Source organism: Siniperca chuatsi, linkage group LG1 (assembly GCF_020085105.1).
Source record: "Siniperca chuatsi isolate FFG_IHB_CAS linkage group LG1, ASM2008510v1, whole genome shotgun sequence".
In the NCBI taxonomy this organism is placed as follows: Eukaryota; Metazoa; Chordata; class Actinopteri; order Centrarchiformes; family Sinipercidae; genus Siniperca; species Siniperca chuatsi.
Window position 1 is genome coordinate 20,977,219 of NC_058042.1, and position 27,424 is coordinate 21,004,642.

The 27,424-nt window shown below is 40.2% G+C and overlaps 1 protein-coding gene across 2 annotated transcripts in view; it reads right to left on the reverse strand.

The window, feature by feature from the left end:
• Positions 1–27,424, reverse strand: part of LOC122876003 (CUB and sushi domain-containing protein 1-like) — a 491,774-nt gene that overhangs the window by 438,339 nt on the left and 26,011 nt on the right. The gene's annotated exons all lie outside the window — the stretch shown is intronic.

The following is a 27,424-nucleotide window of genomic DNA, read 5'->3' on the forward strand; positions in this document are numbered from 1 at the left end:
GTAGCACGTTGACAGAGGAGATTAATATCCTGCTCTTCATATATGTAAAGTAGACGTGCATGCTTATAAGGTGAGAGAGCCATTAGATTGGGAGGCACATAGCATTGAGTAGTTCTACAGATCGCAGTCCAGTTTGTTTTTTAATTAAAAGAAATACACAAAGCTTAACGGTAGGGGCAGAGTCATTTAGTGTATTGTCATATGCATGTTTATGTCCTGTGTATTTAAGTGTACTAGCAAGTAACTAGTATGTATGTAATGTGTGTCAACTCCGGCAAAGAGGTACTGCTGAGCATAAGCAATTTTCTGAACTTTTACAACAGCTACAAACTGTAATAATATACACAATAAAGACAAAATACTTTGGGTCACTAAACAAAATATTATAGGAAACCATCTGTAAAACACGACAGAAAAAAATCTTCTATCAACACAAATACAGCTCAGCCCCTTGGGGTGGGGGTGCTGCAACACTCAGCATGGATATGAGCCACTGTAATGCAATGGTTTCTTGGCTGCAATGGCTGACGTGAACACTAAACACTTTTCTCATGTTTTTTCTTCTAAAAAGTAAACTTTGTTTTCACATGAACATCATTTTGTTTCCCTATACAATAGCAGAGAAAATATTGCATGTTCATGGATTATTGTCATATGACAAGAAATGTTTCTTACTTCATGTTTTATAAAAGTATACAACAAAATTCAGGAGAAGTGAACACAGGTGTATCAGAGTATATCTACAGTATAATTACTCAAACAATCATCCGCATTGTGAAATAAACATCTGCCTCCAAAAATATTCTGGCTTTATAAACACCAGGTGCTCTGTGTTGTGGGAAGCAGTTTATGCCCATGAATACCTCCAGTATGTTTTCAATGCCTTACCTACTAATTTATTTTATACTGGAGTCATGTGTACCATCATTGGATTAGAATACCTTAAACCCAGCAGAAGACGGAGGATTTTGATTTATGATTATAATTCATGATTATGGTATGATCTTTATGCAATACAGGACACTTACACACACAATCAATATACACTGTTTTAACAAAACGGTGTCTCCTCAACAGCTCAAAGAAAGGGTTAGATTTCATTATGCAGATAGCGACACAGATCAAGTTCTTTTTCTTCCCTTTGAAGCTACTTTAGAGGAAATTAAGTTCAGCAAGAGTTTAAAATGTTTGACCTTGCAGTTTAAGTATATGAAAGTCAATCAAATAGTATGTGAACCAGCAGTAATAGCCATTTGAAAATATTTGACCCTTGTTAAATAGTACCTGACCAAAGTCCAGATGTGTGTGCTGTTCTGTCTCTGTTTTAGTCGATCAGCCTGATGACCTGTCTCTAATATGCCTGCATGAACACAGACAAACACCACACAAAGTTCATACAGGTATACACAACTGTGCACCTAGATGCTTGTATACACATCTCCTAACATGACAGCCGTTGACACACACACACGCGCGCGCACACGCGCACACACACACACACACACACACACACACACTTCTCTGAGATCAATTTTAATTCTCCAGATAGGGAACAAATCAGTAGACAGCCTTTCATCTCTTCAGCCTCTCTCACTCTTCCCCTACACTGCCCACTTCTCTCTATTGATCCCTGTCAATCTCTTGTTGTCTTGGTTTCCATCTCTCTCTCTCTCTCTTTAAGTTTTCCTCTTTATGCCTGTTTGTTTTCTGCCCATCTCTTATTCTTCCTCTTCATCGCATAAACCTCTACCTGTTTAAGTCTCTCTCTGTCTCCTTCTACCCCTCCTTTCTGTCTGTTTTCTCCCTAGGTGCCTCCCCTTTGACCCCTCTGTGTTCCCACTGTCTCTAATACCCACCCACCCGCAACCCTAACACACACACACACACACACACGCACCATAGACTGTATATATATATAGATGGACGATGCGTCTCCACTTCCTCCCCATAGACTGTAATGAAGCAAAAATATCCTGGATACATGAGCAGCCATCTTGCGCTTTTGACATCATTTGGAGCCAGAGTCTGCGCACATGCACAAACACACAAACACACACACCTCTGCAGAGGTTGCACACATCTCATCTGTCTACCTGTCCTGCAGCATGTCTGCCTGAGTTGTGTATAAATTACAAGCAAGTTTATTCCTAATGATAGAAGTGGAATTTATTTACCTTAGTGTGGTAATCCCTGAGTGTTTTTCTCTCTTGGCATAGTTTTCAGTGATAAACTGTCACTGCTGTGATGTTTATGCTCTGCAAATCCTTCAGATCACCTATTAGTCAGCAAGGGTAGTGTACAGTAAGTAATGTCTTATTCCATGTATTTTCTGTTGATCTTGTTTTAAATTTCGGTGGTTGCTCATGCAAACTACTCTTCTTCTGTGGCTGTCATAAAGAAAACCTTCAAACGAGAATCTAATGTTTAGGAGGATGAGACTGTCTCAGTCTTTGAGCGAAAGGGATAGGCCTCCTTTAATGAACACAGACTTCATAAATGAACTTCATATGAAAGTGACATCTGAATGTGGAATGGAATTTTAACAGTAAAGACACATCAGTCATTCTAAAAAATTATTAACAACTCTACATGCCCAGGCTTTGTTTTTGGAAGATAAGGAATTGCAGCCAAGAATTTGTGCGTTTGTGGAAGTGTTTGTGCATGCATGTGTGTATGACTGACAGAGTGAGACAGAGATAGAGAAAGAAAGAGAGAACTGACAAGAGAGGAGAATGACAAAGAAAAAGACACTGATGGATGGTTATGATGGTTATGGTAATGTGCTGTGACCCCTTGAAAGACTTGTTGATGAGACACTAAAACGCAAAACAAAATTCTGGTATGTCCATGATGACACTTTCAACTTAGATAATACCACTATCAAGGGTTGCTGAAGTAATTAAGAGTCTGTGTATACCCACACTCTCTGTTAATGTGAACCACACTAACATCAGCCACATACTGTGACACAGTGCAACAAGAAAGGTTTAAAATATGTCACTGTGTTTGCATCATTAATTGCATTTAATCCTTGTATTTAGTGGCATGCAGCACGTCTCTTCATACTCCTCTTATACAACGTACAGATATTATATATACACTCTATTGTATGTTCTGTACAATAAACAGGATGCTGAAAAGTGTTCGGAAATCAAGTTTCCTGACACATGTAGCTCCACAGGAAAGTAATCTTGCTTGAAACAGAACTTTAAGGCATAGAGTCGCCTGGTCCTGTTTTAAACCATCAGAAGGACTTCAAAGGACAGTTGTCTGTGGACAAGTTTGTAAAAAATATTATTTTATTACAGGTTTTATTCAGAAAACTGTGTTTGTTTAGTTAACTTCACATAGCCCCTTGAAAAGTATTGCTTCACATTATTTCTATACTGCCTTCGGCAGTCGATAAAAAACGAATGCCGGAATGGAAAGTGATCATGGCGACCTCCGCATATGATATTGTGTGTTCTAGCTTCAGTTATCACCTTTGTGTTTGTATCTTTGTTTATTCATTAGTTTGCTCATTTATTACTTGTTTACTGATTGTTGCAATTAGGGCTGCAAGTAACAATCATTTTTCAATATCGATTCATTTGTTAATTATTATGTGGATAAATCATTTAATCCATAAATTTCTCCTCACACTTTCCCAGAGCCCATGGTGATGTCTTCAAATAGCGTGTTTTGTCTGAACAGTCCAAAGTCTGTTTAATTTAAAATTCTATAAAACAGAGAAAAGCACCAAATTCCCTTATTTGTGAAGCTGGGACTATTAAAAAAATACTTAATAATGATCGACTAAATAGTTAATCAACTAACTGTTTCAGCCATATGGGCAAAACAAAGTTTGGAATACACAATGTGCCGATCCAAAATACCTTTTCAAATGACAAAACCTGCATTAGGAACATTGTCAGATCCAACAATCTAATGTTGCCTATTAGACAATGAGTCTCGCAGCATTAGGGTAATCTAATTTGGAAAAAATACCACTGTGTCACCAAATCAACTAAATTCAACACCAACAAGTATGATTCAATAATGGCTTTGTAGGTTTTTCATTGTTCTAGAAGTGTCATGCTGACACTTGAACACAATATATTCAGCTTGACTGTTTTTACGAAGCAATGATTATCTTTGATGCTCATTATTCCTGCCACCCTTAGCTAAAATAGGACTTGCAAGGCTGGAGACCTGGGTCATGGGTCGATACACCATCATAGTGATAAATGAGACACCACTAACTAACCTCCTTTGGAGCCCACCACAATCATGTTCCTATCTGATCTTTTTCTATTTATTAGAAAGCAATTTACACTCCCATTTGAAACGGATAGTCAATGGGCAAGAAGTCACTAGTGTAATGATGCACAAGGTCATGCAAAGTGGCTTTCAGTGGAAAGGTAAGAGGTATGTTTTCATAATGCGGAAAAGAGCAGTGCTCCAAAGCATTCGTGAGAAGGTTTGTGATAGTATATTGACCTTTTTACAGGTTAGAATTGAGCTGAATGGAAAGAAGTTATCAGGAAGGGTGTGGGAGTGTGTTTTTGTGTGTGTGATGGTGGTGGGTTTACAGTAAATGTTTACAGCAGGTTGGAAGCATGTGAAGCGAGCAAGCCGACATGCAGTGAGTTGACATTCACTTGAAGGCATGATGAAGCCTCCACAGGCCCTAAAACAGTTGAAAAACTAAAAGTGAAATTCTCACTGAACCTTCTTTTCGTGGACCTTTTGTTGAGGTAATACCCTGGAAAGTATTTCAAAACATTAGGTCTGTAGTTTTCTCTGTGTACCTTTCATATCCCCTGTGCTTATCATCAAACATTTAAAAAGGGGCCTGTTAAGGTCCCTGCTGGACCATGTGCATGAAGTATGACAGCTTCTAAATTAAACCATTTGTTCAAAGCCGGTCAGCCTCAGAAGTAACTATGTGCCTAAAACATGACTGGTGTGTCTCTGCCTTCATGGCCTAAAAACCTGAAAGTTTGATATCCATAAAAGACCATTAAAACAATATTACCAGTGGCTGACATGTCTGTATTGAGTGAGATGCTGGTTAAAATGTATTTTGCAAAGGGTTGCCAAAGAATTATAACTACAATATGAATTACCTTGACCACATTACTGTTTTCTGATGGAGGAAAAGTGGAGGCTTGAGAGTTCATATGTGACTGGGCTTATCCCCTAACAGATGTTAAAACAAATCATAACACTGTCTATGAAAAATGAGAGAAATGCATTGGTGGTGGATGGTGAATACACTTGCTTTTAACTCTAATAACCCTTATTTAAGGCCCTTCTTGTCAAAATTTCTACTGTTAGCAAACTTTCAATTTTCAGCTAAAGACTCTCTTATCTAACCCTATCCATACTCTTAACCAAGCCTCTTTTAAATCTGTTAGCTAACCTTTAAATGTTACCAGCTGATGAAAGAGTTATGTTTAGTTTACAATACTGCCACACAGTCAAATTCACAGCCCAGTATATAAAAATTACATTCACTGTAGAGATTGAGGTAAACAAGTACATGCGTAAAACAACGTATATCGGGACAAGTAACGCGAGCCGGCCATCAAAGTTGACCCAGATGTAGATCCCTATACAGTCCATTTCAGGTGACTACTTTCTGTACTTTTATCTTATTATTAAGTCCACTTGGTAATAAAGTTAATGAAAAGTAGCACAGTACAAATATTTACAGGATCGCCAATATCTTTTAATGCGCAGTGGAATACACAGTGAACCGTTCTCCTATTGGCACGTCTGACTAGAATTCAGTTAAGCGTGCGAGTCACGCTGTCTCACTCTCTCTCTCTTTGTTCCACATTCTGTCTTGTTGCTTTTTTCTGTACACTTGTCTATCATCCTCCCCTCTTCCTCTATATCCCTCAATCTCACATGTGTACATAATATTTCAAAATAAATAAGTAAAATAAGACATAAAATCTAAGATAATAAGGAGCCAACCCTTTGAATGTTGACTGAGTCTTGATTGGATGCTGCAGCTCCATGACTTAGATGAAGCTCAAACAACAAAATCAAATGTTGTAAATTACTCTTTGCAGACCCCCACTTTCTCCCCTCTGCCTCCCTCTCTCTCTCTCCCGGTGGTTAAGGCATACATGATGAGAAATGGTGAAAGTCAAGTCATGTCAATTTTATTTATATAGCCCAATATCACAAATTTCCCTCAGGGAGCTTTACAATCTGTACAGCATATGACACCCTCTGTCCTTAGACCCTCAATTCGAATGAGGAAAAACGCCCCCCCCCAAACAAAGGGGGAAAAAATTGGAAGAAACTTCAGGAAGAGCAACAGAGGAGGGATCCCTCTCCCAGGAAGGACAGACATGGAACAGATGTTGTGTGTACAGAATAGACCAACATAATAAAATTACAGTATGGACAATCATGATGACAAAATTACAAATAGATTGTAACATATGAAAAATGCATCCGGTAGGACGTCGAGCAACTTCAGGTGTCGCCAAACAGATGGATGAGGACCTGAGCCACATAACCTCCTGTCCACTATGTAACCTGGAAGAGGACAGACTACGCAAACACATAAGACCCAACACTCAAGCACACCATTTACACAGATGCTGTGTTGTTTTATGGAGGATTATACACCTCATATTTACATAAGTTACCTTTATCAAAGTATGTTGAACTATCGTAGAAAAGGTTTCAGTCGTAGTCATCTGGACACTGTTTTCAAACAGTGTCTTATGTTGAACTATAATATACAGTATATAATGCTCATGGTCCCAATTAAGGATGCTATAGTAAATTACATGATCCCATTTAAAGTTGTTGTTTGTATACTGAAGGAAAACAGTATATCCGGTTGGTTAGAGTTTTACATTCATGGTGCAAATTTTAATGAAAAGTCTCATTTTAAATGCCAGAGTTGGATTTAATATCGAAATACCAAGTCTTACTGATGAAACAGATAGATAATATCACATTCAGCAGTTTTATTCTGGTTCTTGTTGCTCTGTGATCAATTCTACTCCAATACACTCAGTTCTTTTGTATCCTCTTTCATACATCCCAACTCATCTGCGATCATTTCTATCATAATGCCTATTTCATTGATTTTAAACTGTTCTACTTTGAGTCTATTACCATATTATTCTCTTGTTTAGACTACTGTGTTTTATTGTGTTCAACTTTACTGCTCCATTTTACTGCACTAAATATAACTGTTAATAACTGTCCAATGTTAATTAATCTGACGATTATTTGCTTGATTAATTGATCAAGAAAATCTACAGTGGAAAAATGCCCAAGCTGACATATTAAAACAGCTTGTTTTGTCCGACCAAAGTCTAAAAAAAACATAGGTATTCAGTTTACTATGACAGAAGTCTAAGAAACTAGCAGATATATAAGAAACTGGCTGGAATTGGAATTTTGCTTTAAAAAATTACTTCCATTTTAATTTCAATTACCAAATATGTTGCAGATTAATCTATTAGTTGATTGACTGTACTACACCCAGATCTGCTCATGCAAGTATTGGAGCCTCTCTGAAGTTTGTCAACCTTTCTGTATTTCATACCATCTCTACAGTCAATCAACTAAAGTTATGTAAGCAACTCTACCACCAACAGTCTGATAAAGGATCAGCATTGTGACTTTCTGTCCACACTAGCACTTAGGTCTGTTAATGAATGAATGACAAAACTATGGAGAGAACATAAAACTGGGGCTGCAACTAAAGATTATTTTAATAGAGAGATTAATCTGCCGTTGTTTGGCATTTTCACTTAAAATAATCAATTAATCAACTAATCGTTGTAGCTCTACATAAAACTAATTTAAGCACTAATCAGTCTGTAAGTCGAAGTTCATCAGTGCGCATGAACAGGTTTGTGAGAGCACATCAAGTTTTTTTAGAGTTTAGAGTTTAAAAGTTAATTGTTGACCATGGAAAGAGAAATTGACAAAACAATCTCACCTTGAGGTCCAGGTTAGTAGCAGTTCTTTCTGGAGCTTTCAATTGTATCATGCATCTTCCTCAGCAGATGGAGTTTTGAAAGCAAGCTTGCACAGAATTATGAAATGTTTCCAGGGCGCACAAGCAACAGTTTTACTAGAATTAAAGACTACTACTAGTAAATTTGTTTGGTGTTCTCTCGGTATTTTGTCATTATTAAAATTCCACACAAGCAGGACTACAGGGGGCAAGCAGTAGAGATTTAGCATCATATCACCTCCACTTGGCCCCCCAGGAGGAGAGCAGCTCCCCCGCTGAGTGAGACAGAGGGCAGTGGAAGTTGCAGGGGAGACAAAGAGACAGGAAAGAAAAAGTGAGACAGAGAAAAATGGGGATAGGCTGAGGACAGAAATAGAGAGAGAAAACAGAGAGGCAAAGAGGAGAGAGAGGTAGGAAGGTAAATTGACTTTGAGGAGGTTAAACTCTGAGTCTATGCCCAGAAGAGACTGATTATGATAAGGAGAAGAAAGGAGAGAGAGGAGACACATATTTCATTAAGGAATGAGAGGAGGGAGGCATAGGGAGGGGTGAATGTTGCCTTTTTTTTTCTTTCCCTTTTTTTTTTTTACCTGCGTTGTTAGACAAGCTAATTAGGTTAGCAGCTAATTAGCTTGTTTTGATTCACTAAGTCACCTTGACCCAAGCTTTGACCTATTGGCTACTAACTGAATAGACACACACTGCCAGGCAAACAAACAAACACACACACAAACAAACAAAGACAAGCATACAGGTGTACACAGACACACACACACAAAGACATCCAAAGAAAAATACACATGCACGTGCATACACACAAACACACAGACACAAACACACACCTTCGGGATTTCTGTATAAGTAGCCAGCAGACAGTTATATTGGATTTGTTTGGGGGGTCAGGTCCAATGAAATTAATCAAGTTCTCTTCCACAAGTACAAAAACTCTCTCACTGTCTGCACGCCGCATACACCTCTCTCTCTCTCTCTCTCTCTCTCTCTCTCTCTCTCTCTCTCTCTCTCCAAGCTTTCCAGGTGTTGCATTACTGTAATAATAAGTTTATACGCCCAAAGTGTAATCAGATCACGTTTTATTGGAACTGAAATCAGATTACACATTATTGTAATTGGACGGCACACAGATTGAATTACACTGTGAAAGACAGTTAGCAGACCACAGCTCAGTTATTTTATGTTTATCCCAGAGAAACAGAGAGAGTCAGAGAGAGGGAGACAACAGGTGAAGAGGTGGCAAGAAATATCATAATAAAGTATAGGTTCATGTGGGAATCAAACCTGTGTAATAGGGCATTGTTTCTCAGTTGTTTAACCTTCATTACCATAGGAGAGTGGTTAGAAAAGTGGTCTTTTCTAGGGTTGGGTGATATAATGATATATTCAGTGAGACTATATAAATTTGGTAACCATCTAGAGCTGCAAAAATTAATCGATTAATGGATTAGTTGATCGACAGAAAATTAACTTGCAACTATTTTGATTAATTGCTTAAGCCATTTATCAAGCAAAATATACCAAACATTCTCTGGTTCAAGCCTTGCCAATGTGAGAATTTGCTGCCTTTCTCTGTTTTGTATGATTGTAAGCTGAATATCTTTGGGTTTTGGACTGTTGGTCAGAAAAAATAAGATACTGAGAAAATCACGGGCAGAGTAATCAATAATGAAAGTAATTGTTAGTTGCAGCCATACAACTGGATTAACCTGTTCTGTTAGCCCCAGGCAAAAATTTTCAGTTAAGCCGTGTATTAACACTTTCAGGAATATGGACAGTATAAACTAGAAAATTAAGCTATCAAGATCAGACATTCCCATGTGGTCATTTTGATGTGTTGATATCTCGCTATATAAAATTACATATACCATTATTTACTGTAAGATTCTATCTACACCACCCACTCCCACACTTTTTCAGAAGACTGTATGTAACTCTCTCATTTAATTATACATTTGCACTGGGAGTGCACACCTTTCTAGTACAACCACAGTCTTCTACTGTTGGCCACTGAGCAGCAGTGGTTTTGCTAAGTGCCTTGTTCAGGGGCACATCCGTAAGTTAACTAGCATAACTCTCTTTTTTTTCAGGCTTGTTCAAGTTTCAAACCTCAACCTTGAGAAAAACATTTTTAAAAGGCCATTCTGCTTACAATTTCACAAACCAAGTCTAAATGTTTATAAGCTGACAGATGCTAATCCTGAACATTTTATTGCCTCAAATCATTAAAAGCTGCATCAGCTACCACACTTACAGCACAAAATATAAACATGAGAGGGAATGTGTGCATGTGCATGTGTGTGTACATATGTGAAAGCTGGGGACTGAGGCTTTTTACCACTGATCCAAATCAGATTATTACATAGCTTCAAAGCAGCATTTAAATTTATATTATATATATATATATATATATATATATATATATATATATATATATAAAAAAAAAACAAAAAAACTTTGTCCTTCACCCTCCGCGGGTGGTCTCGTCCTTCGAGCTCGGGTCCTCTACCAGAGGCCTGGGAGCTTGAGGGTTCTGCGCAGTATCTTTGCTGTTCCCAGTACTGCACTCTTCTGGACCGAGATGTCTGGTGTTCTTCCAGGGATCTGCTGTAGCCACTCCTCCAGTTTGGGGGTCACTGCCCCGAGTGCTCCGATGACCACGGGTACCACTGTTGCCTTCACCTTCCAGGCCTTCTCCAGCTCTTCTCTGAGCCCTTGGTACTTCTCTAATTTCTCATGTTCCTTTTTCCTGATGTTGCCATCGCTTGGTATCGCCACGTCAACCACAACGGCTTTCCTCTGCTGTTTGTCAACCACCACGATGTCAGGCTGGTTCGCCATTACCATTCTGTCAGTCTGGATCTGGAAGTCCCACAGGATCTTGGCTCGGTCATTCTCTACCACCTTTGGAGGTGTTTCCCACTTTGACCTCGGGGTTTCCAGTCCATACTCAGTGCAGATGTTCCTGTACATTATGCCAGCTACTTGGTTATGGCGCTCCATGTATGCTTTTCCTGCCAGCATCTTACACCCTGCAGTTATGTGCTGGATTGTCTCAGGGTCTTCTTTGCACAGCCTACACCTTGGGTCTTGTCTGGTGTGGTAGATCTGGGCCTCTATTGCTCTGGTGCTCAGGGCCTGCTCCTGTGCAGCCATGATGAGTGCCTCTGTGCTGTCCTTCAATCCAGCCTGCTCTAGCCATTGGTAGGACGTCTTGATATAAGCCACTTCAGTTATGTTCCGGTGGTACATCCCATGTAGGGGTTTGTCCTCCCATGATGGTCCTTCCTCCAGCACGTCTTCCTCTGTTCCCCATTGCCTGAGACATTCCCTGAGCACGTCATCTGTTGGGGCCTTATCTTGGATGTACTTGTGGATCTTGGATGTTTCATCCTGGATAGTGGCTCTCACACTCACTAGTCCACGGCCGCCTTCCTTACGGCTAGCGTACAGTCTCAGGGTGCTGGATTTGGGATGGAACCTTCCATGCATGGTGAGGAGCTTTCGCGTCTTAACGTCTGTGGTCTGTATCTCTTCCTTTGGCCACCTTATTATTCCCGCAGGGTATCTGATCACTGGCAGGGCGTAGCTGTTTATTGCCTGGGCCTTGTTCTTGCAATTGAGCTGACTTCTTAGGACTTGCCTTACTCGTTGGAGGTATTTGGCCGTTGCCGTCTTCCTTGTTGCCTCTTCGAGGTTGCCATTTGCCTGTGGTATTCCAAGGTACTTGTAACCATCCTCAATGTCTGCTATTGTTCCTTCTGGGAGTGAGACCCCTTCTGTGTGGACTACCTTCCCTCTCTTTGTCACCATTCGACTGCACTTCTCAAGCCCGAATGACATCCCAATGTCAGAGCTGTAGATTCTGGTGGTGTGGATCAGTGAGTCGATGTCCCGCTCGCTCTTAGCGTATAGCTTGATGTCATCCATGTAGAGGAGGTGACTGATGGTGGCCCCGTTCCTGAGTCGGTATCCATAGCCAGTCTTGTTGATTATTTGGCTGAGGGGGTTCAGTCCTATGCAGAACAGCAGTGGGGACAGAGCATCTCCTTGGTATATGCCACATTTGATGGATACTTGTGCAAGTGGCTTGCCATTGGCCTCAAGGATGGTTTTCCACAGCCTCATCGAGTTCGCAGTCTCTTAGAGTCCTGTTGATGTTGTACATCTCTAAGCATTCAGTGATCCATGTGTGCGGCATTGAGTCATATGCTTTCTTGTAATCATTCCAGGCAGTGCACAGGTTGGTGTGTCGGGCTCTGCAGTCTTGGGTGACTGTTCTGTCAACCAGGAGTTGGTGTTTGGCTCCTCGGGTTCCTCTGCCAATGCCCTTCTGTGCTTTGCTCATGTATTGATCCATGTGTCCACTTATCTTAGCCGCGATGATGCCTGACATGAGCTTCCATGTTGTGGAGAGACAGGTTATTGGCCGATAGTTGGATGGGACTGTACCCTTTGCGGGATCCTTCAGGATTGTGCGCCCTTCGGCAAGCCATTCAGGGTGCGTCCCATCTCTTAGCAGCTGGTTCATTTGTGCTGCTAGGCGCTCATGGAGTGCAGTGAGCTTCTTTAGCCAGTAGGTGTGGATCCTGTCAGGGCCCGGTGCTGTCCAGTTCTTCATACCTGAGACTCTTTCTTGGATGTCTGCCGCTGTGATGGTGACTGGATTCTGTTCAGGGAGGTTGCTGTGGTCCTTTCTCAGGGCAGCCAGCCACTGTGCATCGCTGTTGTGTGATGCCTCCCTTTCCCATATACTTTTCCAGTACTGTTCCGTTTCCAGCCTTGGTGGGTCTGCGCTGCTGTTATTACCCTGCCATTGAGCGTACACTTTCGCAGGTTGAGTTGCGAACAGCCGGTTTATTCTTCTGGCTTCATTATCTCTCGTGTATCTCTTTAGGCGGCTGGCCAAGGCTTGGAGCCTTTGTTTGGCAGTTTCGAGTGCTTCAGGTATGGGCATCTTCTTGGGTACTTGCTTTCTCATTGCACCTCTCTCAGCCTCTGTCAGTTGGCTCACTTCTCTCCGGGCCTCCTTGATTTTTGCCTCCAACCTTGGTTTCCATGGTGGGTACTGTCTCTCATGGCTCCCATGGTTGCTCTTGTAGCCAAGCATCTCTAGGATCACTGCTGCTGAGGCGTATATCAGCTCATTGGTTTCAGTGATGGTTGTGGTAGGGATCGCTCTCAATGCTGCATTCTAGGAGACTTTCTGATGGTACTTCGCCGTTGTAGTTGGCGTCGGGGTTGCCTTGTATTCATCCTCGCCATGATCTTATCTTTCAGGTCAGTCGCTGCCTCGTTCAGCGTGATTTCTCTTGGGGCTTGGGGAAAAAAATGCAGCCTCCTTATTCATTTGAATGAGACTGCTTTGGCCCAGCAGGGGTGTCTACACAGAGGGCTCCAGGAAAGAAAACGCAAGGTTGTCAAGTTAAAAAGTTGAATCTGGCTCAACTTTGCAGCAATGCAATGCAGCATCATCTGGCAAGGCACTACAGTAGCCAATTAAATACATGCAAGCGTACATTCCTGGTATATTTCTTTGTAATGTGAACGCTGTATTATACAGTTTATCTCATGAGTAATGACATGAGTGCCACTGTGATAACTTTCCAGTTTTAAAATCCTGCACAGTGGTTTTGCTTTTCTGATCAGCCTTCAAACTCATTGACCTACTCCTTAAACTGGACTTTGATCCTATGTCATCGTCTCACCAGTACCTTAAACAACATGCCCCCACCAACACAGCCCCTTGCATTTTTTTAACGCAGAGCTGTTTTCGGTCTGAACACCCGCTAATCTACCAGGCAAAAACTGTTTGAAGATGCAGAAATGGAAAGGGTAGGTACAACCTTAATCATTGCTGACTGGACATACAGTAAATGCCCCTGCCACCTTACTGTAGCTGGTCTGGGTATCTAAAGACCAACTGTAGCAAAATTATCTAGAATTAGAGGGTAATCTTGGGTTGTTATGAAAACCATTTTGAGCTTTTTCAATGTACACCCATAGTGTCACTTCCACATGTCTGTCTCTAATCTGTTCCTCAACTTATGAAAATTGTGCTACCAGTCACAGCCAACAGCAAATTCAGAAACCTATCACAGATCACATGAAGTGGGTATAACAAGTAATACTTTGAGGGTCTTATGTCTGTGAAGGCACACAAGGGACAGTGGAGGCTTGGTAGTTGGTCAGATGCACACTGTTTTTTGCTCAAATTTACATTTTCAAAGAAGGAGGAGAGGCACAGTAGTGTGTGTGAAAGAAAGGTGCACGATGTAATTTTGATCCAAGCATGACCAGGATTGTGCTATAGGCAAAAATTGTACACACCAAAACACACCTGTGGTCTGTGCTATTTCTATGACTTTAGCTGTGGCAAAAGAATCCACTATCACCTCACAAAATCACATAAACCCCTTTTATGTATGATTTATGTATATTACACTTGCCTGTTCAGTTTGATCATAAATTCTTAAGGAAAAGTGAATTCTACTAAAAAAAGACACTCTTCCTCTTTACCAGTCACTACCTCATGGCGGGGAGTGCACTGCTTTTAAAGAGGTGAGAGGAGATGGAATAATGCCAGTCCCTACAGTAACACACCCACTGACAAAGTAATTCCTCAAAATTCTACTTCGTTTCTGACTGCATCATAGGTGAACCACATGCCTCTGGCCTCAGAAATACCAGACATAGACACCGTGCCCTGTGTGATCTCTGCGGTTGACTGCACTTTGCACCTGTGCCATTGCTTCCCAAAAATATCCCAGAAGACCTTGACCAAACTTTCCCTTTAGCCATGTGTCATCCTCCTGTCATCTTTATCATCATCCAGTCATCTCCATTGTTCACCATGTCTTCATCACATCATTCATCTTCATATTGACTTTCATCATGGAGAGAGCAAGAATGAAAGACGGGGATGTTAGCGGTGGAGTACACTATGCAACTGTCAAATTTCCAAATTGTTTTATTGGTCTCATTTAATTAATTAATTAGTTTAATTTATTTATTTTTTTGCCCACATATTGGTACACACATCACTCACTACAAGATTCTTCACTTTGATTTTGGTTATGTAGGACACATACATAAGTAATATTTTAAATATACAGTATTTTCCATATTTTTCAGTATTTTGATGTGGAATTGCAGCTCACAGATTTTGTTGTTGCCTGCTCCCTCATTTGTGCAGCAAAGATAAAGAAGACCACCTGGAGGAGAAGGAGGCTGGTGAGAAGCCATCACTATGAATTTGTTGTACTGCAGATAAAGTTGCAGGTAAATTGTAGGGCCCAAATTGTAAAATCCAGCAAGTCTGTGTAATGGTAAATGGCTAAATCTATATGGCGCTTTTATCCAAAGGTTTTTGCTACTCATTCACCCTCACACACCGATGGCAGCAAGCTACTACACAGGGTTCTGTGTCTTGCCCAAGGACACTTTGACATTGGACAGAAGGAGGTGGGGATCAAACCGCCAACCCTGTGATCAGTGGACGACCAGCTCTACCTCCTGAGCCACAGCCGCCCCAATGTTTGCTGCAATGACACTAAGCTTATAGGTCAACTGAATAAACAAACTTGAATAATATTGTACTGCAAAACATCAAAATCCGGTTCCCATTGCTTCCATTGGTGCGCTCCATTGGATCATAACTCTGAAACCTGTCTTCATACAGCTCACCTTACAGATGTTGTGCTGTGCTCAAGAAACAATACTGAGGAGAGGACACCTGGCCCTTTGCACAGTGCTTGGTCTCCTAGCTCAGCATCAACTACAAACCCCTATTGTGTGGTTGCTGTGTCTGGCAGGGGTGCCAGCCTTTGTATAGTGGACCTGTGCCCTATCCTATATATCATTCCCTGACACCTCATTGTGCTTTTCTGTGGGAATCATTATGACATATGAGATCGTTTGCAAATGCAAGTGCTATATCAGGTGACTGCAAGTGGTCAGATATTAATTATGTGATACAACGAGGTCCTCGAATAATTAAAGCTACAACAGCAGCACAAACGTCACCTACATCCAGTCTGTCTACATACATGTCATCATCTGATTACTGTAGCAGAGTGAATTGTGTGTTCTACGGTACTCTTACATTAAGAGGACATTTTGTGTTGACTTGATTTCTATCCAAATATTATGTCCAAACAGACTTGTCTTTTTAGATACACATACTAGCCAGGTTTTTCAAGAATATAAAAACATACACTTAAAATTTCGGCCAAGAAACGTGGATTCGGGTGCACTCAGGTGAGGTACTAGATAGAACGATATGAACATATGGTACGATGCCTTTATGCCTATATCACTGTCTAATGAAAAACACACACGCACATACAAAACATCGTTGTCTGAAGCCAGAAGCTTGTAAACTGTGATTCAACTTTCAGCCTGGATGAACAAGAGAGGCCTTTCCATCTGATTTCACTCTTTCATTCTGTCACTCTTTCAGCCTTCCCTTCCTTTTTGCCCTCCACTCTTAATTTGTTTTGCTACCCTATCTCCCTCTTACAGTCTCTCTTTGTCTCTCAAACACCTTTTCCACCAACCCAAGCCCATAGTTTTCTCCCTCACTTGCTTTCAATTAGTCCTCTTGTCCATTTCTTATCACCTGCCCTTAAATCCTCATTCTCTCCCTTCATCCTTTCAAATCTTGCTTCCTTTTTTAATTTTCGCCATTTGATTTTCCCTGTTTGCTGGCACAACACCTCTCTCTCATCTCTCTCCCTTTGCCTCATTATCTCTCTCTCGTCTTCTCATCTGTCAGTCAATCTCCCTCCTTTCCTCACTCTGTTTTTCATTCCTCTCTGCTTCACTCTGTCCACCCTGTGTCTTGATTTACTATGCGCACATACATTGCTCTGTCATCCAACCATCCATTTCTTCATTCCTTTTTTGTTAATTCTCTGCTGTGTAAGTTTGGTTTTCTAAAACAAAGCAAACTGCAAGTAGAATTAAAAAAAATAGAGATAGAAAACCTTTTTCTAATTCAATATTGCTGCCGGGCAGCACAGTGGCTCACTGGTTATCACTGTCACCAGGAGGTGTCTGGAGGTTCTTCAGCTCTGAATGCTGCAGGTAGAGGTGGACACTTTTATTTTTTTATGCCTTTTGTTTGACACTGTACATACACCGCAAGAGTCTGGGGCAGAATGGATAACATCTGCACCTGAGAAAATGACAAAATCTACCCCGTAGTGACATGCCACGTGTTTTCCTTGAATATTGAATTAATTTGCTCTAGTCATGGATTTCTCCAAGTGGAATAATCTTGTAATCTGTGCACCTCATCAGTGATCACTTGGGTAATTTATGCACCATCATGTCAACATTACAACAGACTGAACAAAAATGTATATTGTTGTGTGCACAGCCATTTTGAGATTTTCCATAACATGTAGTGCAGTACATTTGTGATGGTGCTGTATAATTCTTTATGAATACAAGAGTTGGGGTTTTGTGGGAGTTGTGTCACAATTCAACTCCAAGGTGAAGTAACTCATTTTTCCACATCAGGGCACACTATCACCTATTAATCTGATACAGACATGTTTTGCTGAAAATGTTTTACTTGATGGAATAAAATTTTTTACTGGCAAAATAAATGTTCTCTCCACTCCAGCTATGACTGACTTGATCTGAATTTAACCAAAATCAAAGTAATGACATCTTTGTGGGAAAAGGTCTTTTTTATTTGAACAAAATGTATCTACATCCTGAGTTTGTTGAAGTGAAAATTAATTAACTAATTAACTAATCCCTTGTCGTGTTTATTTGTGTCACAAAGACAGAAAAAGGAAGCAAGAGATAAACAGAAAAAGGTACATCAGTAGATACCAAGCAAAAGATTGACTAGATCAGGATGTGCAACATGAATATATCCTATTTGTGTACATCACAAGTCCTATGATATCGTTCATCAAAATTCTTCAAAAAGAACATACAAATTAATTTCAATGTATGCTGGAAACAAAAACTTGATTCCAAACTCAAAGACAAAAAGAGAGAAGGAAAGACAAACAGACAAAGAGGTGAGTAAACAAGAAAACAAAGCAGAACAAAGAAGCTGATACCATCTGGCTTGTTGTTCTTCCTTAAAGCTGGTACACACACACACACATTCTGAGCACACCCCCACCTCCAGCATCTCTCTCTGCAGGACACCAACAATATTTTAATGTGATTCTGTCCTGAGGTGTACAGAAAGTAGAATATGTCACTTTGGGATTTGATAGAATTGCAAATGAGAGTAGACAGAAAAAGACCGGGGCCGCGCTCAGAGCTTGTTCATCACTTGATCAGTAGAGTTCACCGACTGTACACACAGCCCCATACGACATTTGCAGGGCCTTTGTTATAAAAAGGCATAGTTCATGTCCTCTGTTCTTATTGGCCAAGTCACACTTTAAGGTGTTGTAAGATACCTGACAAACACACACCTGTGACATACTAAAAAGAGATACAATAGGTACTTTTTGCCCTTTTCCAGGAGCACCGTCACTGTTCACCACTAAGCAGTTGAGGCAGGAGAAGGTGTGACTCAAGCCAGTCAAAGGATTGGAACAAGCTATTTTTGAGTTGCTTCTAGTGCACCCTTATCATTTAAAAAGTACTTCAACAGCTATATTGTTTGGTAGAGAACAGCATTAAATAATATATAATTATTTGTTGCCTAAAATGGTTAATTAAACATTTGCATCATTTCTAATAATGGTATAGCAATGTAGCAATGAGCCAGTTTACAGTCAATTTAGTGGAACCTCGCCTCATGCTGAGAGAAGAGACGATGTACTTCTCTGTGAGCGCCTATAATTTCAGCATTTCTTCCAGAAGCTAGATCACAATAATGACGGTTAACATAACTGATACACACTGACACACACACATATGCCTACTATTGTACCATAAGAAGCTAAGAAAGCATCATTTTTAATCGTATCTCGGTATGAAAAGTAAAGAACAAAGTTAAAATACAAAGTAAATCTCAAAGTTACGCAGTACTACTGCCATCTATCCTTCAAGTAATGACACACATAGTTTCCATCTTTCTTTCTATCAATATATCTCCTGCCTTCTTTTCCTTCTGAGAAGGTCTTTCATTTAATGTGAAATGTTTGTTTTATCTTTCCCTCTGAAATTAAATGGCCTGCCACTCTCTTAAATAAAGCTGAAATAAATAAAATTCTCTGTCTTCATCACTGTCTGTCTTTCTGTCCAAGCTCTCCTGAATTTCCCCTTTGTTTGATCAGCGAGAAAAAATGTCCACTGTCCAGAACTACATCTATTATATGAAGGCAATGCTGCAGTTTACCTGCAGCAAGTCTGCCCTTAATCTATGCCATTCATTTAGGTATTACATTTTTAGTGGAAAAAAGGTAAATACTAATAATTTAAACTTATGTATTAAAATATGTCTTGGTATACTTACAATACTGTTGGTTTAACCACCAATTTCATCAGTGGAAAACAGACATCAGAAAAAAAGTTGTGTGGTAGCAACACTACATGTTTTGCAGGTGAAATGCAATCCTGTCAATTTACAGGAAAAAAATTGCATTGAACATACATATTTAGATACACTGAGGCACAGTTTGAATTAGGTTAATAAGCCTTGTTAACACGTCTGACAATACAGACAGAATATAGCAAAAGCATTGGCTCAAGGCTGCCCTCTTTTCAGGAAGCCTACACATTTTCATGTAATCAGTTGGTGTCTTTAATAATTTTTTTATCATGTTTTCTACACAATAATAAAGGGATAAAGAGAAAAGGCTATAGTGTATATTACAAATCCTGCAGAAACCATGCTGCAACTAACACAGCTTAACACAGCTCTGTTAAAATACATTTATGGCCTGTGAAAACAATTTTGCCCTTGTGTTGCTGAAGGTGAGAAATCTTCATCGATAATTTACTATCAAGTCTGAGTAATGCCCGAGGTCTGAAGTCAATAATGACGAGTTGCACATTAGAGCTAAAGCCTGTGTTGGACTTTTGACACAGTCCGTGTCTAGTATTTGTGAGCCATCAGCCACTGTGGTTGGGGAATAAGGGTCAGTTTCCTGCTCTGGTTAAGAGCCTATTTTGTGATTAACGACTGATTTATGGTCTCTCAGAGAATTAACCCCCCCCCCCTTCTCTTCTGACTGTGAAATCATATCATAGAAGGGGAAAAACACTGTCAAGTGTGCCATTGAGTGGAGAAATTCAATCATGTGTATTTTAGGCTTTGGTCAAGGTGAATTTTAGAGCCATGGTGCTGGCTTTTTTCAGGCCAACACAAAGTTCAGCATACTGTCTGGCAATGTAACAGCACATGAAAAATATATACTATGATCCAGAAAAATAGAAATCCCTATGCAATGTACTGCTGACTAATATAGCAGATGAGCAATAAATTCCACATTTATCAACTTTATCATTCTGTTCTGTCAAAGAGGTGCTGACTGATTGCTAAGATAATTTTTGAGATTGCAATTTGTAGTGGTGTTTTATTGGGTTGCACTGTATTCAAAAGTGTATCTTGTCCAATACTGTCTGTATTTTGTCCAACAATAAGTTACAGACGTGGATAAACCAAATGTCAGAATAGCCTTTTAAAACAAATCAATCTTATACAAAACAATCACAAACTACAGCCTCAAAAATGGTAGGATATATTGCAGAGCTCTTTGTAAAATATATTGCATTATATTGTACAGGGTGTCTGTAACATGCATGGTTCCTACTTGGCCAACATGACTTAACTTTTGACTTTTCCTTTGTTATTATGTAACAAGACTTTTGTGGTAAAATGACATTTTCAACAAACATCATGTGCATACCAGAAATGCTTCCCACCAGACTCATCTTGTGGACCAGGTGGTGTGTGTGTTGTGCTGATCCTTCATTTAGTGTAATCTCATTGCATGTAATTTTACTCACCAGCCTTGGGATGCACCAATATATCAGCCAAACATCGGTATTGATCAATATTCGCCTTGTTGACTGCTATCGGCCTATCAGCAAATAGGATGACATTCATCGATGGCAGTGGCTGTCATCTGTTGTGTCGCATCAATTTTGTGTTGGTTATTTGTATTTGTTGTATAGCAGGCTAAAAAGGCTTTTGAAGCAGTTATTTTTCAAAAGAAGAATGTTTTTCATGTGAAAGAAGGTTATATTAAAAGTTGTTTCATAAATTTGGACGATTTAATTTTATGCTCATTCAAAGATAGTGTAATCAAGGGCTGAATGACTTTATTTGTTTATAATGAAGATTTCTTTGTTTCCCTGGCACAAAAGGGGAATAAATAACAAAAACAAAATAGACAACAACACAAAACATCGGTATCGGCCAAATTGTTATTTTAAACGATATCGGCTCCGAATTTCACAATCTGTGCATCCCTAGCCCAGCCTGCAAACTATTTAAAATACATTGCATAGAAAATAGCATTCTGTAATGATGATTTCACAGCACCTTTTCATTGCTATTCTATTATTAGGATTGTGAAAATTGTATTCGGTCAATCTCTCAACCAGTGTCTCTCCTATATTTGGGATTTTTGAATGCATTTCAAGTCAAACAAGTGCCATTCTAATGCCAGATCAAAGGCATTTCTTTTTTTATGGCAGACTGTCCTGATCCTCATTTTATTTCAGACAACATACAGCCACATTTGCAGAACGCAGTTCTAAAACACTTTGATGAATTTGATGTTTCTGAACATTTACCCTAATAGCACATTTCCTTTTTTCAGTTTCTGCTGAGATCAACTTCTTTAGTGATGTTTATATATAGTTGCTCTGCAATTGTTTTGGCAGACTTCAGACACCAAGCTGCATATTGTTTTTTAGTGAGAGATGGTAGTTAATGTGACACCTACAGTGCATCTGGAAAGTATTCACAGCGCTTCACTTTTTACACATTTTGTTACGTTACAGCCTTATTCCAAAATTGATTAAATTCATTATTTTCCTCAAAATTCTACAAACAATACCCCATAATGACAATGTGAAAGAGGTTTGTTTGAAATCTTTGCAAATTTATTAAAAATAAAAAACGAAAAAAATCACATGTACATAAGTATTCACAGCTTTTGCCATGACACTCAAATTGGGCTCTGGTGCATCCTGTTTCCACTGATCATCCTTGAGATGTTTCTGCAACTTGATTGGAGTCGACCTGTGGTAAATTCAGTTGATTGGACATGATTTGGAAAGGCACACACCTGTCTATATAAGGTCCCACAGTGCATGTCAGAGCACAAACCAAGCCATAAAGTCCAAGGAATTGTTTGTAGACCTCTGAAACAGGATTGTATCAAGGCACAGATCTGGGGAAGGGTACAGAAAAGTTTCTGCAGCATTGAAGGTCCCAATGAGCACCGTGGCCTCCATCATCCATATATGGAGGAAGTTTGGAACCACCAGGACTCTTCCTAGAGCTGGCCGCTCGGCCAAACTGAGTGATCGGGGGAGAAGGGCCTTAGTCAGGGAGGTGACCAAGAACCCGAAGGTCACTCTGACAGAGCTCTGGTGTTTCTCTGTGGAGAGAGGAGAGGAGAACCTTCCAGAAGAACAACCATCTCTGCAGCACTCCACCAATCAGGCCTGTATGGTGGAGGGGCCAGACGGAAGCCACTCCTCAATAAAAGGCACATGACAGCCTGCGTGGAGTTTGCCAAAAGGCACCTGAAGGACTCTCAGACCATGAGAAACAAAATTCTCTTTGGCCTGAATGGCAAGCTTCATGTCTGGAGGACACCAGGCACCACTCATCACCTGACCAATACCATCCTTACAGAGAAGCATGGTGGAGGTAGCATCATGCTGTGGGGGTGTTTTTCAGCAGCAGGAACTGGGAGACTAGTCAGAATCGAGGGAAAGATGAATGCAGCCATGTACAGAGACATCCTTGATGAAAACCTGCTCCAGAGCGCTCTGGACCTCAGACTGGGGCGAAGATTCATCTTCCAACAGGACGACGACCCTAAGCACACAGCCAAGATAACAAAGGAGTGGCTACGGGACAACTCTGTGAATGTCCTCGAGTGGCCCAGCCAGAGCCCAGACTTGAACCCGACTGAACATCTCTGGAGAGATGTGAAAATGGCTGTGCACTGACGCTCCCCATCCAACCTGATGGAACTTGAGAGGTCCTGCAAAGAAGAATGGGAGAAACTGCCCACAAATAGGTGTGTCAAGCTTGTAGCATCATACTCAAAAAGACTTGAGGCTGTAATTGGTGCCAAAGGTGCTTGCTGTGAATACTTATGTACATGTGATTTTTTTCGTTTTTTATTTTTAATAAATGTGCAAAGATTTCAAACAAATTTCTTTCACATTGTCATTATGGGGTATTGTTTGTAGAATTTTGAGGAAAATAATGAATTTAATCAATTTTGGAATAAGGCTGTAACATAACAAAATGTGTAAAAAGTGAAGCGCTGTGAATAGTTTTCGGATGCACTGTATGTACATCAACTAAAAGGTCAGAAGAAACTGGATTTAAACAGTTTTTTTTCTTCAAACCAGATGCAGAGGGATACCAAATTTGACCTTACAACTAGTAGCACAGTTTGTAAGAATAGTTCTATGTGACTGGATGAATCAACTGTGTGTGTGTGTGTGTGTGTGTGTGTGTGTGTACACACCTCAACTGATTCTGACCTAAATATATTCTTTCAGCACAATCAGAGCAGATCACTGCCCTCAGGCAGGTATAGAGCTCTTGGTGTGCATAATTTTCAAAAACTGTTTGTTTGTTTATTTTTCCTTTACGTACTGATCAGCAATATTCTCTTCACATTCATCCTACTCAGTGTCATTACAATCTTCTTTGGCGTCTGAATGTATCTGCTGAAACAGTTGGAAGCTAAATGTTTTTCTCAAGTACACAGTAATAATACATTTAATTTGTACCACACTTTTCATTAGTGAAACAAAGTCACAAAGTGCTTCATTATTTATGACATAGAACACACAACAAAGAAAACAGTAATAAGAGTTAAGATGAAAAAGCCTTCCTGAATAGAAAATGTCAAATCACAGACAACAGAAGAGAATGAACTAATAACGTGGCATACAAGGTAAAACACAGAACTGATAGGCAAGCTGAACAGCCCGACTTACTTTCTGATATTACTAGCCAGAAACACAAATTTATCAACTTGATTAGGATCAAGTGCGGCTCTCTTTTTATTTACAATATTACCTGCCGACAAGAATCGGTGACCGGCGGTGGCATTATTACAAGGGGCCATCTGGCAAGGGGCCTGCTGGAGCTGAGTGTGCCGAATAGTAGGCAGTCAGATGAGGTTGTACACTTGAGGCTGCTCCACTCATCTGTGGTGCCTCCACTGCATCACTTGGGTGGCAAGCTAGCAGGTTTGTTGTCGTTGTAGAGTAAGACAGCTGCTTTGTACAAAGTCGACAAAAAGCCTTATCTTTGTTAGTTACTTTGCCATCTATGGTGTAGAACCCAAAATACTTCCACAGACTGCTTCTCAGATGCTTTGGTGTCGTGATTGTCTGCTCAGGATGGCTTTGTTCGCTAGTATCTTCCATTCGTAGCAAATAACATCACATTATTAGCTTAGTTTATGATAGGTCAATAGGGCATGTAATAGGTCAAGCTGCTGAATGACAAGAGAAACTACTTCAAATGGTCTGTTGCGCTTACAGACTGTAAATTCTGTCTGCGAACATGCCATTACAGTTCGAATATTAACTTTTCCCATGTTCGAACAAATGTTCGAATTTTGAATAAAAAGTGACAGCCCTATTGGGGTGGCAGTAGCTCACTGGCTTCCTTTCGGTCAAAGAATTTATTTTAAAAATACTGCTGTTGTTTTATAAAGCACTGAATGGTTTTGAGCCAAAATACATTTCTGATCTTCTGCTACATTATGAACCATCCAGACCTCTCAGGTCGTCTGGGACAGGTCTCCTTTCAGTCCCTAGAGTCAAAACTAAATTAGAGTATAATCACCTGAAAATAAGAATTGTTGTGTTTTCATTACCTTAGAATAAGCCATTATTTCATCTACAGAGGGAGCGGGTCCACTTCCACGGAGGTCGCCATGTTCCACCACCATGTTTCTACAGAAGCCCAGAACAACCAAACACTGGCTCTGAAAGGGCTGTTTGTATTTTTGCGAGTTTCGCGGCCACCGTAGTTTTTCCTTCACAGTTGGAAGGGAAGGGTGAGGTGAGTGGTATTCAAATGGTTGCAAATACCAATTTCACCGCTAGATGCCACTAAATCCTACATACTTAAATTAAATAACATAATACCAATACTAGTTTGAGCTTGTGAGCTGCCCACAGTCTTATATAAGGGGGACTCAACCATACACACCAGAAACAATTAGCTGAAAGAGGATTATAGCTTTATACAGCTGCAGAATTGGCAGAGACGTCGGCATTACCAGAAACCCTTTCACATTGCAGGGAGCCACTTAATTCACAGTTAAAATTAAAATTAATTCAACTATTATATCTTTAGGGGAATGAAGATGATAGTGGTTCCCACCAGATATTCCCAGCCAATCTAGGGAGTTTAGTTTCATTTCAACATTTCATTCATGACCCTACCCCTCCCTTGCCATTTTACAGGCTCTGAACAGCTGATAAATAGTGAGAGTCAGCCTCTCCATGTGTATCTACAGCAAGTAGTTATTCTCAACACACAGTCCATATGGCTACTAATTATAGTTTCGCATTTAACATTTCAGTGTGTCCAAATCAGAGCCAGGGATAGGTACCTTGCTACTGACCTTTCTGTAGATCTGAGAGGCATCAGCTGTGAATAGCAGTAACAATGCCCTCAGTGACATTACCACTGTGATGTGAACAACATTTCACAGATCATAGAGCAGGACTGTCGAGCTGGGATCACTGCTACTGAGAAACGACAGATGCCAAACTCTTGACACAACTTCTTGTGATCTGATAGCCATGCCCACCTCCTTTTATGAACAATAAGAGATCTTTTTTGTAATGTTTAAGCTTGCAAAGCTTGCAAACAATCTTGCTTCTTCACATTAAACCCATAAAACCTGCTCGCTCTCCTGCCTTGCTCTCTGGTTGCTGTGTGTTATTATTGTGGGACTGTTCTCAAACTCAACCACCTGAAGGTGGGGGAGATACCACCGCCATGTTGACCATATGGCTGGCTTATTATGCACTGGCAGAGCATCTTAATGAGAGTCCACAACCTGAAAGAGACATTCTTTTGAGCCCACAGCACACATACACACAGACACAAATGCACACACACACACACATATTAACATACAGGCACATTGCTTCATAGATGCAAACACGCACACACACTTAGACTAGTGCAAATGTACAAACACCACTTAAGACACACGAAGTGCATACACAAACAAAAACTCTTGTGCATAGTCCGTTTCCTTTCACACACATACACACTACTGAAAACTGTGAAAAATCATTCAAGCATAGACATGGGCTAAAATTAAAGCCCTGTACTGACACCTAGTGGTAACAGTCACACATTATATCTGTACTGGCCAACAAGGTCAGCACTTGATACTTGTTAATGCTTTTGACATACAGCCAAAATGATGTATTACATGTTTGAATGGTGTACAGCCCACAAGAAAACAAGAAAAACTGACCATGTTTACAAAAAGTAACATAAATGTTGAACGCTATGGCAAACAGGCACATTTACATTAAGTATGAAACTGTAAAAGTGGAGGTTAGGTTGGCTTATAATATAACAGCGAACTGGTTCCCATGGTGCTGGATGAGCTTTAGATGGGACTTAACTTGACTTTACAACCAGAGAGTGAGATAAAGAAGAGGTAAAACGTGGCATTTCATGCTTCTGTTAGGGCAAATTGCTCATCAACCCTCACAATTTTTTTTTTTTCATATATACAAAAATACAAAGCTCAATCCAAAACACTATACTGGACATCTTGGAGTCATATACAGGGATGGCATTATATCAAAAGGAATTTCTTGTATAAAAATAAAAGAATAAAAGGAGGCAGCATCAGTGCACCTTCCATACAGCATTTTCATTGCCCAAGGTTATCTTTAGTACAGAACACTAAGTGTTAGCCTTAGTTAATTAAAAAGAGAGAGACTGAGTGAGTGCGTGTGTGTGCGTGTGTACTCACACTGTGACGTAAAAGCAGTTGTGTGAAGTACTAGAAGTAGGGTCCAGGTTTGTGTGTGTCTCTGTGTAAATGATCCTTGTACCTTCTTATTGCCCCCCATAAAAACTGGATAGATAACCTAACTAGTCACTGACACAACTTTGATTAGTCACGCAGAGAAATCACGTACTTTATTCCTATATTCCAGTATTTCATGTTGGGTGGTTACGGTATCTTATGCTCATGGTTACCTTTCACTCGGTCAAACCAACATACACACTTTCCGGTCTGCATAGCTTTC